General features: G+C 54.2%; 1 long non-coding RNA gene across 1 annotated transcript; it reads left to right on the plus strand.

Moving 5' to 3' along the window:
• Positions 1 to 12491: 12491 nt before the first annotated feature.
• On the plus strand, positions 12492 to 13443 carry LOC131480070 (uncharacterized). The gene is made up of 3 exons (XR_009245233.1): positions 12492 to 12635; positions 12745 to 12851; positions 13324 to 13443. It is a non-coding gene; the product is annotated as an uncharacterized LOC131480070 (long non-coding RNA).
• The last annotated feature ends 388 nt before the right edge of the window (positions 13444 to 13831 follow it).

The raw sequence follows: 13831 nt of genomic DNA on the forward strand, positions 1-13831 counted from the left end.
TGCTAATAGAGTGTTTCTTGGGCAGGCAGGCAGCCAGTGCAACCCCTCTGTCCATGGGAGAAATTTTTCTCTTCCTCCTCTGGGAAGGCAGAGGGCTGTTGTGGCAGGGATGGGGGTGGGTGGGCAGCGTCATCTCCTCCCCTGGTTCCTCTGGCCAGCTCCGTCACCACCTTCCCCACCTACCCCTGCCGAGTTCCAAAGCTTTGGCCCACTGCTTCAGTGTATAGCCAAAGAGGCTGAGGTCCCAGAGAGAGAGTAAGTAGTACATGGCCAAGAGTCCCAGGGGACTTTGTTATAGAAGTTCAGACTGTTCGTTGTAGAGTCGCCAACACACTCAACCATGAACGTATGCATGTGGAGCCATACACGTGCACCTCCCCCCGCCCCTTTGCTAGACTCCTGGACTCACAGAAGTTCTTACAAACCCTGTTAATTTGGATACACACCACTCTGCAAACACACCATTCCCATTCCCACCACCAATCCTTGTCCCCAGACCCAGTGGCCCTCACATACCTGGAGGCTAGCTGGGTACAGGTGGGACTGGTGAGGTGGCAAGCAGACTGGCCTGGCTTGCTCACACGTTCCCCTGTGTAAAGGGGGCCCAGACACATGCTCCATTGCTACACAGAGTCTGCACACTTGTAGACCACTGGGTTCTGGCTGGCTATGTCCCCAGGCTGTCATTTGATGCCACCTGCTTCCAGGCCCTCTCCTGACCTCCCTGCTGTGTGCTCACCACCGTGACGTGGGCCTCGGGCTGGGTAGCTGGTCTGTGCTGAACATGCACGGGCATACATTTTGCTGTGTAGAAAGCACAGCCAGCCCTTTTAAGGTCGTTGCTTTATTAGTCTTTGAACTGCATTGTGTTTGAGGCCTAGGTGCCACACCAGATGGGATGCATTCCTTTAGAAACTGCATCACGATTTCTGGCGCCTCCTACTTTGAGGGCTTGCTTTCTTCAAAGGGCTCCTTATAGAGGTGACCCAGCCTGGCACTTGACCTCTGACTCTTGGCCTTGGGGTGGGTCCCTATCCGTAAAGAGATCCTGAGACCTAACCAGATGGGGCTGTCAGGTGGGTGGGGGAGGCTTTTTTTTTTTTTTTTTTTGACTTCTTTCTACATTTGCCTGGTTTTTGATTTGTGGCTCATGGCCAGGTCCACAGTCAACTTGGTGGTGGTGGTGGTGAGATTGTGAGGGAGGGAAGGTGCTGGTGGATGGGTGTGGCTCTTTTCACCTGTCCCATGGGACTTTGCCCTTGAGCAGTTTTGACCTTTCCCTTGACACCTCTCACTGCGCCCCCTGGAGAAACTGTGGTGCCCTCCGTTCAGATTCGGGTTTGGATACAGGTTTAGATACAGGTTTAGGTGTGGTTCAGGTTCCGGTCACCATCAGTGTTGGATATTTGCTCAATTCAGGTTCTGGTTCCGGTTACATTCATGGTTAGATGTGTGTTTGGTTCAAGTTCTGGTTCCGGTTCCAGCTGGTTCAGGCCTGGGGGATGCTGCTCCTGGCTGCCATGGGCTTTCTCCTTCCCTGAGGCTCTTGCTCATGTTCGCTTTTCTTCCATTGTCTCATCTTTATCTTGCTTTATACAACCCAGGTGCTCTCCCCATGCCTGTCAGTTCAGGTGGTGGGGTATGTCCTCTGTTTCCTGGGAGATGGTAGGGGGAGGGAGGCCCAGCAGGGGGAGCACTTCTAAGAGATTCTCCTTGTGTCCCTTGCCCTCCTGCAGCCCCCCCTCCCCAGAGCCCCTCACCACTCTCCTGCAGTTTGGGTTTCTCGCTTTCATGCTAGTTTTGCTAAACAACTAAGAAGCTGGGACATTTTGATTTAATTGTAGGTTTCCAAAGGGCGTTCTAAGGAATGCTGGTCTTGATAAAGGCATCCTTGGCCGAACAGGGGCGGGAAGGGTCATTTTACCCTTTTAGGAGGAGGACGAGGTCCCTGCTATGAAAACCTGATCACTTTCCCAGAGGGTGAGCAGCCTTCCGCCCTCTCGCCCCAGCGTCTGCCGAACACGAGTGGAAGCACTGATCTGGTTTCATTTTTCTATGTCAACCTAAATTTTGCTCCTCATAGGTTCAGGTGGGGTCTGCTGCTGTGCCTCGCCTCTTATCCCTGGTCTAGGTTTCATTCTCCCTCATTCCGTAGGGATTCCTTTGCTGCCTTCACATTCCTAGACCATGAGACTGTTCTCTCTGGTTGTAAGGGACAAGAGCCGGGAGGGTGCATGGTGGAGCCAGGCAGAACAAGGCCCGGGGAGGTGGGATCAAGTGACCTTGCTGAGGGGGCTGCTGGTTCAGGGAGGGGCTGTGCTCAGAGCTCAGTGTCCCTGTCCCTGGCCGGTGTACCTGCACAGTGGTTGGCTTTCTCTCTGGAACTGCAAGTCAACGCTGGCTTCTCCCCACTGACGTCATTAAACTAGGCAAGTTTTTGTGGTCCACCTGGCATCTTTTGTCCTGTCCCCAGGGACTCTTCCATCCCCTGTCCCCTGCCTGGCACACCGTCTGTGTCTCCTTCTATACTTCAGGGTTCAGTTCTGCCTGGGGGCTTCCCTCCTGCCAGGAGGCACAGGGAAGGGCTGTGGTGGATGGCCCTGCTGGGGGTGTGGGGGAGAGGCTTCTTGCAGTGTGCTGCCAGCTGCCTTTCCACCCTCCTTTCTTACCCACATTCCTCTTCACATGGAGGCCACATGGAGGCCAAGGGTGGACTTACTGTGTGCCAGGCCTGCTGGAAGTGGCTGGCAGGGCAGGCCCGTGAGCCCATATTTCCTGCAACCCCATGCTGTGCCCACCTCAAGCTTACTGGTCTAGTGGCTTCCCAAGTAAGCATCCCTTACCTTAGAATGTGTGAGAATATTCTGCATGGGAGGGTTTTTGATTTGGCCGCTGAGAAGTCAAGTTTGCTTGAGTCCACAGGCAAGGTGGGGAAGGGTGATGAGAGCCTCCTTGATGGTGTGTGTGGGGGTGCCTGGAGAGGACAGAGTACTGTGAGAGGCAGGGAGATTGCCCCCGCCCCTCCTCCTTCCTGGGGTCCCCACAGATGTGGACTGAGAGAACACCTTTTGCTTGCATTCTCAGAAAGCTCTTCATTGAACTCCATGTCTTCCACTAGAAAACCAGGGTCTCAGATGCCACCTGCCTCGGATCCGGGTCCACCTGGATCTCTTGTGAATTTCCTGCCTGAAGGCGAGATCTGACCCCAACTGTGGCTTCTACAGCAAAGCTTCACCTGCCCTGGAATGATGTCTCCGCCCCTGTAGGGCTGAGCATCCCCCCCCCCATAGGGCTGAATGCAGGCCTTCCCAGTCAAGCATAACCTGTGTTGAATGAATGAACGAACGAATGAATGAATGATCTCTTTAGACAAAAAACAGCCTGCTTGGATCCTTCTCACCATGTCACTCCTTGGATTCCCAGGGTCATAACCGAGGCTGCTTTTGAGGCTGGAAGTCAATAGTGCCCGCTGTTGGGCATAGCGGGCAGCTGGGCTTTCATTTGGGCCTTCACTCCAGTCTCACCACAAGACCTCTGCCCCCCGGAACACTGTTGATAGAGTCGGCAGTTCTCCCGCTAGATTCTGTTTCTGTGCAAAGAGTGCAGCCGCAGCTTGGCTCCCCCAGGGCTAGGGGAAGCAGCACCCAGAGCTCCAGCCCCTACCCTGGGATGAGGTGGAGGCAGTGGACATAGGAGCAGTTTAGAGAGCGGTAAACATGTGGGTTTGCCCAGGTCACCATTTGGATCTATGTCTTTTCTTTGTCCCTGAGGAGACCAAGAGGATGTGTATGTGGGGCAGGGGAAGGCATGGTGAATAGGCCAGCAGGTTCTTTGCAGTCGTGAGGGTAAGGCTCTGGCTAGGATTTCTGACATTCACCATAGACATCAGGAAGCTGGACCAGAGCCTCCCGGTGGTGGGGGGCTGATGCGGGGCTGTGGGCACATTCTCCCCTCACTCCCCTAACCCCCACTCCTGCCTACTGTGGGAAAAATTACTTGCTAGCTCATGTGTGACCTTGCACTGCAGGACAATTTCCAGGATGGATTTTATGGCAGTTTAGCGATTGTCACCTCTGATCTGCTGGAGGTGAATGAACTGGGACCCTCGGACAATGAGCTCCCAGTCTGGTGGGAGAGGCAGGTGCAACCAAGGGGACAGGTGCTGAGAGGAAAGGGGCAGTGGATAGTGATGGTAAGAGAGGGATTAAGTCCACTTTGCTGGGGCAGGGGTGGGGTGGGGAGGGCAGGTGATTGAAATGAGACATCAAAGCTGAGTAGTTGCTCAGTAGCCAGTGAGGTGAGATAAGGAGGCTGGCCTGGAGCTGGCTCCACTATGCTGTCTGTGGGGTAGGCAGAGGGCCACTGTGGCTTGGGGTGTCTTTGGTGGTGGGGAAGTCAGGGAGCTGCTGATGTAGTCTCAACCAAGGTGTGGGGGGTTGGGAGCGTCAAGGTCTGCCCAGGGTCACCTGTGAAAGCCAGGGTGCCATGGTGGAGGGAGGAGTGGGGTGCAGAGGAAGGCACCTGGGGGAGAGGGTAGGGTGTTTGCCAAAGGTTTGTTCACTCTGCTATGTTGCTTACTGTGTTACTGTTACTGGGGCTTTGTCTGGATTTGGCTTTCTAGGGAATTGTCAGGACACCCTCTGTCGTCCCAGGGTGGGAGTGGGAGCAGGTATTTGACGAGGTACAAGGAAAGGAGGAGGCCTGGGATGGAAGGGGGCCAGAGCAGGGAGAGGGCAAGCTGAGGTTGATGGAAAGGCTCCTGATCACCAGCACTGTACCAAGGGTGCTGTTGGTACCCCACTGCTTTCCTGGGACATCTCCCCGATTTGTCCAGTTGCACTTGGGTTTCCCAGAAGGTGGGACGCAAAAAGTAGGGCTTGATTTCTGGTGCTATGGGCACGCCTCTGGGGTCATGGCCTGCTGCCAGTCCTTCTGGCTTTGCCAGACTGTCACTTGTTTGAGCTCTCTTCTGCTCAGCTCCTGAGGGGCCAATTCCAGCTCCTCTCTGCAGCCTGCATTTCTCTCTGTTTCCTTCCTCGGACACCTGCTAGGCACCTGTGGCTGGCTGTGTAAACGCCGTGCACACCTCTTCCTAGCCGGGTGAGGGATGGGAGCTGGGCAGGAGAGAACAGGAATTGGCCACGAGGTTCTTGTTGGACAGTTTTAGTATGCCCGTGCCTGTTATTTTGTTGACTGGCTTAGGGAACAGCCGCAGGAGCTGTCTTGCCTCCTTGGTAGGGGAGCTTCCTCCTCCATGAAAAGGGACTCCCTAAAGCCAATCTGGGGCACCCCTCTGCCTGGATTAGCCCTGAAATGAAGTTACACCTGATGAACAGGCTGCAGTTGGGTAACACCTGCTTCTTCTTGTCTTTGATACTAGGGTAGGCAGGTTATTTTAATGGTTGCAAGAACCTTGACCTACCTTGGAGTAGAGGGGATGTCAGCTGTGCCATTTGGCCTTGGGCACTGGGATTCTGGGCACCCATCCTAGTACAGAGCCCACTTCCCTTCTGGGCTTTGGTGTTGTCATCTGGAAAATTGGATTGGGAGGGATTATTTTTTTATCCCAACTCTATGCTTCCTTTTTGGTTGCCCTGAAGGTAGTAGGAGAAATGGGAGTGGCCCTCAGGGCAGACCTGTGCAAGGTCTTGGGTGGGGTCTTCCGGCAGCCGTCATTACCTCGCAGAATGAATCCCTTCCTGTAAGGTTCCCCGGGGACTTGGGTCCCTCTAGGTTTCAGCATCTGTCACTATGTCTCCTTGGTTCCTGACTTTCTGGGTTGTCTCAGCTCCCATCACTTCATCAGGAGAGCCCATTCAGGCCAAGGGCGGCCACTGCACCTGTTCCTGCACCTGCTGTAGAGCTCCACACAGAAGTGGTCCTCAGTGTTGGCTGAGTGAAGACTACTGAGGGCCACAAACTCCAGCCCAGCTAGAGAGAGGATGGAAGGGCACCACTGCCTACCACCAGAGGGGCTAACAGTTTCAAAAGGCCAGATGTGGGATCCACATCTGTAAAATCCACGTATGTAAAAATAGCACTTGTGAGTTTGATGACTTGCATCAAACTTGGAATCCAAAGGAATTTGGATTGCAGGCCAGACTGGCCCATGTCCACCAGGCCTGGGAATCTATTACCCCATCTGTGATGAGGGACAGCCAGGTGGGTAATGTTGATCTGCTGTTCTGAGACTTGTTCTTGCCATACCCCTGCCACCCTTCAGTGGCGTGGTCTTCTTTGTGGTGGTCATGCTTGGGCATCTGAACCTAAACTACTGGTCCCACACCTGGAAGGTCTTCAGCTTCCTGGGGACTTTCCTCTACTTTGATAACCCTGATGCAGGGAGAAACCCAGTAGGAACCTGGCATCGCAGTCCCTTCTTGGACGGGGTGCCGGGGCAAGTGCTTTGTGAACTTTTAGGGAGACCTGCCTAGGGGCCTGGCACAAGCAGCCGTGATTTCCCACAGGAAGTTGTTGTTCTTGGAAATAAATCTCTACTCAGTGCTCTTTCTCCTGGTGTTTTTTTAAGACTCGTCGACACTGCTGCAGGCTCAGGTCTTGGACTCCTAGGTGTCCCACTCTCCCCAGGGAATGCCAACAGGTAGGTGTGGTTGTTCTCATTCTGCAGATGAAAAAACCAAGGCACTGAGGGGGATGAAGCTAGTTGTTTGAGGTCCAGTGGCCAAGAAAAGGCTAGTCTGGGCTTGAACCCAAAATCATCAAGCAAGCTAGCTCTTCCCAAGGAGCCACAGGTTCAGCTGGATTTAGAGGAAATGTCAGTGGGAGAGCCACCTGTCACCCTCTTCTGGTACACCCTGGGTGGCCTCTCAATCTTTGGGTTTTTCCTCAGAACCTGGCCATGGCTGGATTTGGCTGCACATGCCATCAGGGAAGCACAACTGGTGGAGGATTTGGGGGAACAACTGTTAGCTGGGGAGGAGGGGGCATTTCTACAAAATCTGTGGGAAGCTTGACTCTGTGAGGGTGGCGGCGTCTCACTGGCTCTGGTCCCTGCTTCTCAGCCATGGTGGAGCCTGACCATGACCATCTCCCAGCTGGGCAGCCACAGGCAGGTGCAACCTCCCCGGGTTGAGGAAGAGATAAGTGTGGAGACAGAAGCTGTTTGCTTCTGAGTGCATGGAAGCATTTGGCACAACTACTCGGGCATTAGCCACTCGGCCACCCCTATATCACATGCTTTAATTTCACTTCATTTCTGAGGATGTAGAGCACTCCCCTGGGCTTGGAAGAAGGCATGTTGTAGAATGCTACTCCCATGCCTCCCATCCCTATGGTTGCACTCCCTGGTTCCAATGTCCACTTTGGAGGTCACTTGCATGCATGAGCAGATCTGTAGCAATGATGTTTAAAATTCCATGGCCCTCAAAAAGATGGTGGGAAAATGGATGGAAAGGCAAGTTCACTTTGGCGCCCCATGTTTTTGAAAGCCAGATGTAGTTTTTTTTTCTTTTCCAAATGTTCCATGAACTTTCTAAAGATTCCTCTCTAGGTGCACCTGAACTGGACAGTGATGTCATGGCCAATGCTGCTGCTCCTGTCACAGCTGGTCCTGGAGACCCAGGTAGGTACATAAAGGAACTTCCTCATTCCTCCATCAGGGCTGGGCAATGTTCCATTCACAGGGACAAGTATGTAGTTTGCAGGGAACAAATCACATAGGTGTTCAGCTGGTAGTGTCCCAGGACACTTCACAGGTGTACACGTTAATGAGACCCCATCCCACCCCTACCCAGGCAGAAATGGGGAACCTCTCCACTGCTCCAGAAAGTTCCCTCCTGTCACTTCCTGGTCAACACTCCATATTAAGAAGCTATGGTTGAGGAATTGGCCCTGTGATACAGTAGGCTAAGCCGTCACCTGTGGCATTAGCATCCCATATGGGTGCTGGTTCAAATCCTGGCTGCTCTACTTCCCAGTCAGCTCCCTATGTATGACTAGGCAAGCAACAGAGGATGGTTTAAGTCTTTGGGCCTCTGCACCACATGGAAGACCTGGAAGAAGCTCTTGACTCCTGGCTTCAGATCAGCTCAACTCCAGTCATTGTGGCCATCTGGGCAGAGAACCAGCAGAAGGAAGATCTCTGTGTCTCCCTCTTATTATGTAACTCTGCCTTTTCAATAATAAATCTTTAAAAAGAAATTGAGGTTGTTCTGGCTTGTATGCTCCTACCTCAGTTTCCTTACATTTTACCGTGGTGTTTATGTTGAAAGTGATGGATGACCATGCAGGTAATGGGACTTGGCACATGGTGAACATTTAACAGAAGGGATCAAGATCAATAGTAAAGTCCCTTGGGTTTCCTGTCTGCCTCTGCTTGGGCATGGCAGTTACCTTCAGTACCTTTGCAATGTCTGTCTCTTTTTCTCCTACACACATGTATACACACAGACACACACATACCATCCAGCCATGGACATAGACCAAGAGGTCACTGCACCAGGCCCAAGCTGAGTGAATGGCCCCATTGTTCTTAGGCTGAATTTCCAGAGCCAGCCAGTGTGGCATTGACCATTGGGAGGTGCCCGTGGGTCTCTGACCAAAGGCTGACCACACCTGGCAGCAACATCCACTGTCCCTGCCGTTCTCCAGAGAGGAAAGAAAGAGCATCGGTTGTGCCTGTTTGTGTTGGTTCTGCCCGGATGTTGCCTTTGTCACACACTGGCCTGTGGCTCCTGATTGCCCCAGCAGGAGCAGGGTCAAGGCAGATGGTGCATCAGAGCTGAGAGGCTGTGACCACATCTGGAAGAGAGGACAGGGCAAGAGGTGGGGTGTGGATATGGAATGCCTCTCCTGCAAACAGCCAGAGAGATCCGAGGGACCAGTCCCTGGGGAACATTCCGGAAGTTACAGTTCTTCCCCTTCCCTATTCCCCAGCCCTCTGGCTTCCTGGCTGTTCTGACCCTGGAAATGCCTCCAGGAGGGTGGGACTTGGGCTGTCCCTCTGGGAGGGCTTCTCAGATGGAAGATTTCTGTGCATGGGCCATTGTGGGTCAGTCTGCCTAGCTAGTAAACCCTCCCTAGATCCCTTGCAGGATAGGCTTTAAGGGAAAATCCTAGCCTGCCCTCTTTCCTGACCCTGCCACCTCTGATATCAGCCTGTAGGGACCCAGTGGCCACTGCTGTCAACAGGAAACTATGCTTGCCCCAGGGCCTTCAGCCTGCTTGGTACCACTCATGCTGCAGAAAGGGTGGTCTCGGTGGGGGGCTGTACAGAAATGAACCCCCACCTTGCAGCATGTGATAGGAGCTGCAGGAAGAGAAGTGTAAGCAGTAGAAAGGGGCTGGTCAGGGAGAATACTGGGGGGCCTAGTCCAAGGAAGGAAGAGTTTTCAGACCAAGATGTGACTTCTGAAGGGCTTGAAGTGACTTCCTGTCTCAGCAAAGAGAATGGGTGGGAGCTGCTGGCTACTTCAGGTAGGTCATGGCCCAGGAGTCTGGCCCGGGCCCTTGTGGTCACTTGGAGTTCCACAACAAATCATTGTGCTACTCCTTCTTTGCCTCTGCTACCAACCAGGGCACCTGCTAGCTCACGGAGCCGGGGTGGGCGTGTCCCAGGTCTCCACGAGCACCTTGTCAAATCGGGCCATGTACCCTGTCCTGATGGGTCCTGCCTTGGACTGGGGCTGGAGCAGGAGCCAGGATGGAGTCTATCTTCCCTGGGGAACCAGCCTTCTTAGCTATGGAAGCAGCCTTTCCCCCTTCCCCGCCCCTCTGCCTGGGGCTCAGGATGGGGAGTTTAATTGCATTCCCTAAGCCTGCTCTGCTGTCCACCTGACTCCCATTAGCATCTTCCCAGCCCCCAGGCCTGGACAGTTATCTTCCATCTGCACTGTCCCATTCTAGCCCACCAGGCCTTGGGTCAGGCTGCCTCAAGGCCTTGCCCCCACCCTGTGTATCTCAGGATCTGCCCTGGCGCCAGGTGTGTAGGGGTGAGGCGTCTGCATACTTGGGTGGGTATGACACTGGCCAGAGAGGACAGGGGGCAGCCACAGCAAGGACCAGACCATGACAAAGCCTTCCTCTTTCTCTCCTTTCTCCGAAGACCCTCGGGTCCTCTGGGGAGGCTAGCATTGGCCTTGGCAGGCTCTGGGCTGCCTCACATAGGGAAGCCTAGGGGTGGCACTGGCTAAGGGCCAGATCTCCTATATGGCAGAATACTCCTATCTTTTGCCCCTTCCTGAAGCCTGACTCCTGTAAGTCCCAGAGTTGCTCTGTACTCTCTTGTTCACCAGGATTGGCTGGTCTCCTCTCAGTTACCTGGGGTAATGGTCGGCCACTAGAACAGGAAGGGTACCTTCTGTGGGGAGGGGCTTTAAGGAAGGGGGGCAAGGACACCCTGGAGGCCCTGCAAGGATTTGGGACCAGCCACTAGCAGCTGGACAAGGTGGCTGAGGGGTTCTCAGGCAAGCACTACAGCCCAGCCTCAGTGTCAAGGGGAGATGTAGCTCTCCTGGTCTCTAGCTGCCTGAGGCCTGTGACTGTAACTGTATGAAGTATTTCCCCTTGACCTGGACAACAAGATCCACAATGAGGGAGGCTTGGCAAAGAAGGGGACACTTTTTATTTTATTTCAGAAAGAGACAGAAAGTTTCCATTTGCTGGTTTACTCCCCAAATGATGAAACAAGCAAGACTGAGCCAGAACAAAGCCAAGAGTCTGGAACATCATCTGCGTCCCCCATGAGGGTGTAGGGGTCCAAGCACTTGGGCCATCCTCCCTGCACCACGCCAATTGCTGCTTTCCCAGGTACATTAGCAGGGAGAGAAATTGGCAACAGAGCAACTGGGCCTTGAACCCATGGACAAGTGGCAGTTGCACCTGCAAGTAGACCCTTGGCCTCTGGTAGTTTTGAAGGGCTGGAGGAGCAGGGAATGTGACGGGAGGGCAGAGGTGCCCCTGAGACCTGTACGGGGCCTCGTAGCTGGTGGAGGGAGCTAGATTTTCCAGGGGATTCAGCTGGAGGCACTGACAGGGCAGCAAAGTGGCTTTTTGTGAAGAAGTAGACTCTTGGCAGGCTGTCACAGCCTGGCAACCTCTGAGTCCAACGCTTCCCAGGCAGCAGCATGGGGGTAGGGGAGAAAATGGCCTTGATCTGAGAGTCTAGCCAGAAGCAGGGCTGCAAAAACACTCCAGCTAACTGCAACCACAAGCAGGTTGGAGTCCCTCGATTTGTCCAGAAGAGGGCAGAATTGAGGCAGAAGATGCGAGCCGTCTGAGAGTTGGAGGTTCATTGGGTTTCCCACGTGGCCTTGGCTATCACCCAGAGGGGGCTGGCTCACCCATTCCTGAGTGGGCTTCCAAGCAGCAAAGCTGGGCCTGCTGATCTCTGCCTGGGCCCTCCCCTCTCCCTTTCTCTCTTGCAAACTTTTTAGTCCTCGATGTCTACCAACTTAAAAAAAAGTTATGTATCTATTTGCAAGGGAGAGAGAGAACTGGGACTGGACCAGGCTGAAGTCAGGAGCCCAGAACTCCATCCTGGTCTCCCACGTGGGTGATAGGGACCGAAGTACTTGCACTGTCCCCTAAGAGTAGCAGGAGCTGCACTGGAAGTGGAAGCAGAACTCCGTCCCAGGCTCTCCCATCCGGGATGCAGGCATCTTTACGCCACTATAACCTCCACGCCTGCCCATGCTGCGGGCTCTTCTGCCTGGGAACTTTCTGGCCAGGTGCTTCGGTCTCCCAGGTCTGAAGTTGGGAAGAGCCGGCAGCCATCGCCCGAGCGCAGGCTGCCTTGTCAGCAGGCCCCACGACACATGGGAAATTGAGGATTGCGGCGGCGGATCTTAAATCAAACCCCGGGGCATCCATCTCCGGGAGCAGACTGAAATAACAAGGTGGGTGGCACAGACTGCTGTCACTGCACGGACAGCTGCAAGATATCAAGTGGCCTGGTTCCTGAGCCCCGAATCTCCCAGGTCCCTGCGAGCCTAGGGGTGTAGAGAAACGTCTCTTCATAGAGGACCCCAGGAGGGGGGTGTCTGCCGGAGGGCTGCTGCAGGTTCCACTACCAGGCCTGCCCGATTCCTTGTGTCTTCCTGCCCACTCCTCCCTGGGGGTCAGGCTGGTTGGCCAAGGGGAACAGTTGGTCTAGCACTCTTTAATCACTGCACACAAGGACGAGGTGTTCTGCCCCTCCCACCCACCCCCGGCTCTCGATTCCCTCATCTGTAAAATGGGAACAGTCATGCCTCTTTAGTGCAGCTGTTGTAGGGGCTAAATTCTAAAACCCACTCCCGCAAAACAAACAGCACAGTGACTGGCCCAGGGTGAGACCTTGAACTTGAGCCATTACTTGCCTGAGCATCTCACTAATAAGCCCCATCCCGGTGCTGAATCTCAGTCGATCTCTTCTTCCTCCAAGAAGTCCTCCCTGAATGGCTCTCCAAAGTGCCATCTTTCTCGGCTTCCTATGCTATAATGATGGGTGGTTCTCCTCACATGCCCCGCTGGTTCTGCTCTGCTGCTTCACTGGGTGGCAGCTCAGTGCCTTGCCCCTGCCTCCTTCCTTGGACTCCAGCACCTGCCGGAGCACAGAGCTTCAGAAACTCCACATTCATCTGGTAGGAGACTCCGGGAAACGAGCAACAGAACCCCAGTGTGTTCCCGAGACTCAGGTTTTCTATTTTTAGACTTTAAATGTCCTTTTGGAAATTAAAAATAAGAAAAAACACTCTCCCAATCCCTCGCTCCATCTTTACAACTGCACCAATCTTCCCGTGTCAGCCAGATGCACACCTCGCTCGAAATACACAAGAATTTGAAAGATGAGGCGCTGGATCTGAGCGTGTGAGATAGAGGAAGTCTTCTCTTAACTCCTGCTATTCTGCCAGGTTGGAGATGTGGGCAGGGATTAGCTCTGGGTGAGACGGAAGGTTCTGGTAGCTCAGCCTTGGGGGGTGGGGTGAGGTAGGGGAACCATCATCAAAAGCTTGGTTCCCTAGGGAGGGGTGCAGAGCTTTTGGGGACAGGTGAGGAAACAGCTCTGGCCGCCTTGGAAGTCAGGCTCCACCCACTGCAGTGGATGGATGGGGGTCGCTGGGGCCTAGGGAGACTCTGGACAGGTCATGTGAGCCGTTCCAACTCCGCAGAGTCCAGGAACCAGCTCAAGGTCAGCAGGCAGTGTGGTGCGGCGGGGTGGATGGGGCAGTTCATAATTATGGCTTTGCCCTCCCGACCAAGATTAGCAGCCCTTGGGTCTGGTGGGACCCTTGAGGCATGTGCCTTGATGCTACCTGGTTCTGGGGGAGAGGGAGGGGAAGGGCAGCCTTTCTTGCTAATCCTCCTCCTCACTTTCCCTTGCAGGTTCCTGAGTCCGAGGCCCCTTCCCTGCTACCCTGCGCACCCACCAGCCTGGAAGGGTAAGGGTGCCGTGTGACTGTTGAGCACTTGTGATTGGACCATCTGGTGCCCCCAGCAATGCCACCGGGTGAGGACTGCTAGGTAATGTGTGGGAACTGGGAGGCACACAGAGAGGCTGTCCTGCTCACACAAAGTCACACAGCACACATGTGGCGGGCTGCTTGGATGCCACAGTGCCTGTGCCAACCTTCTGCACTGTGATACTCTGCTTGAGGCTTTGCAGACATTCCTGGTGGGGAGGGGTCTGAGCCATCCATTACCACCACCCTTCATCCTCCCTTGTGGAACCACAAAGTTTTAGATGTCCTTCTACCCGCCACCGCCTGGGAAGATCAGGGCAGGGTCCCAGGTGAAGAGGTCAGAGGCCTTGAGGGCCAAAACACCTGTCCCTTCTCTGGATTGGCCACGGTCATGGTCAGAAGTGCTGGTGGCCTAGCTGGGATTCCTAACT

Source organism: Ochotona princeps, chromosome 4 (genome assembly GCF_030435755.1).
Source record: "Ochotona princeps isolate mOchPri1 chromosome 4, mOchPri1.hap1, whole genome shotgun sequence".
Lineage (NCBI taxonomy): Eukaryota > Metazoa > Chordata > Mammalia > Lagomorpha > Ochotonidae > Ochotona > Ochotona princeps.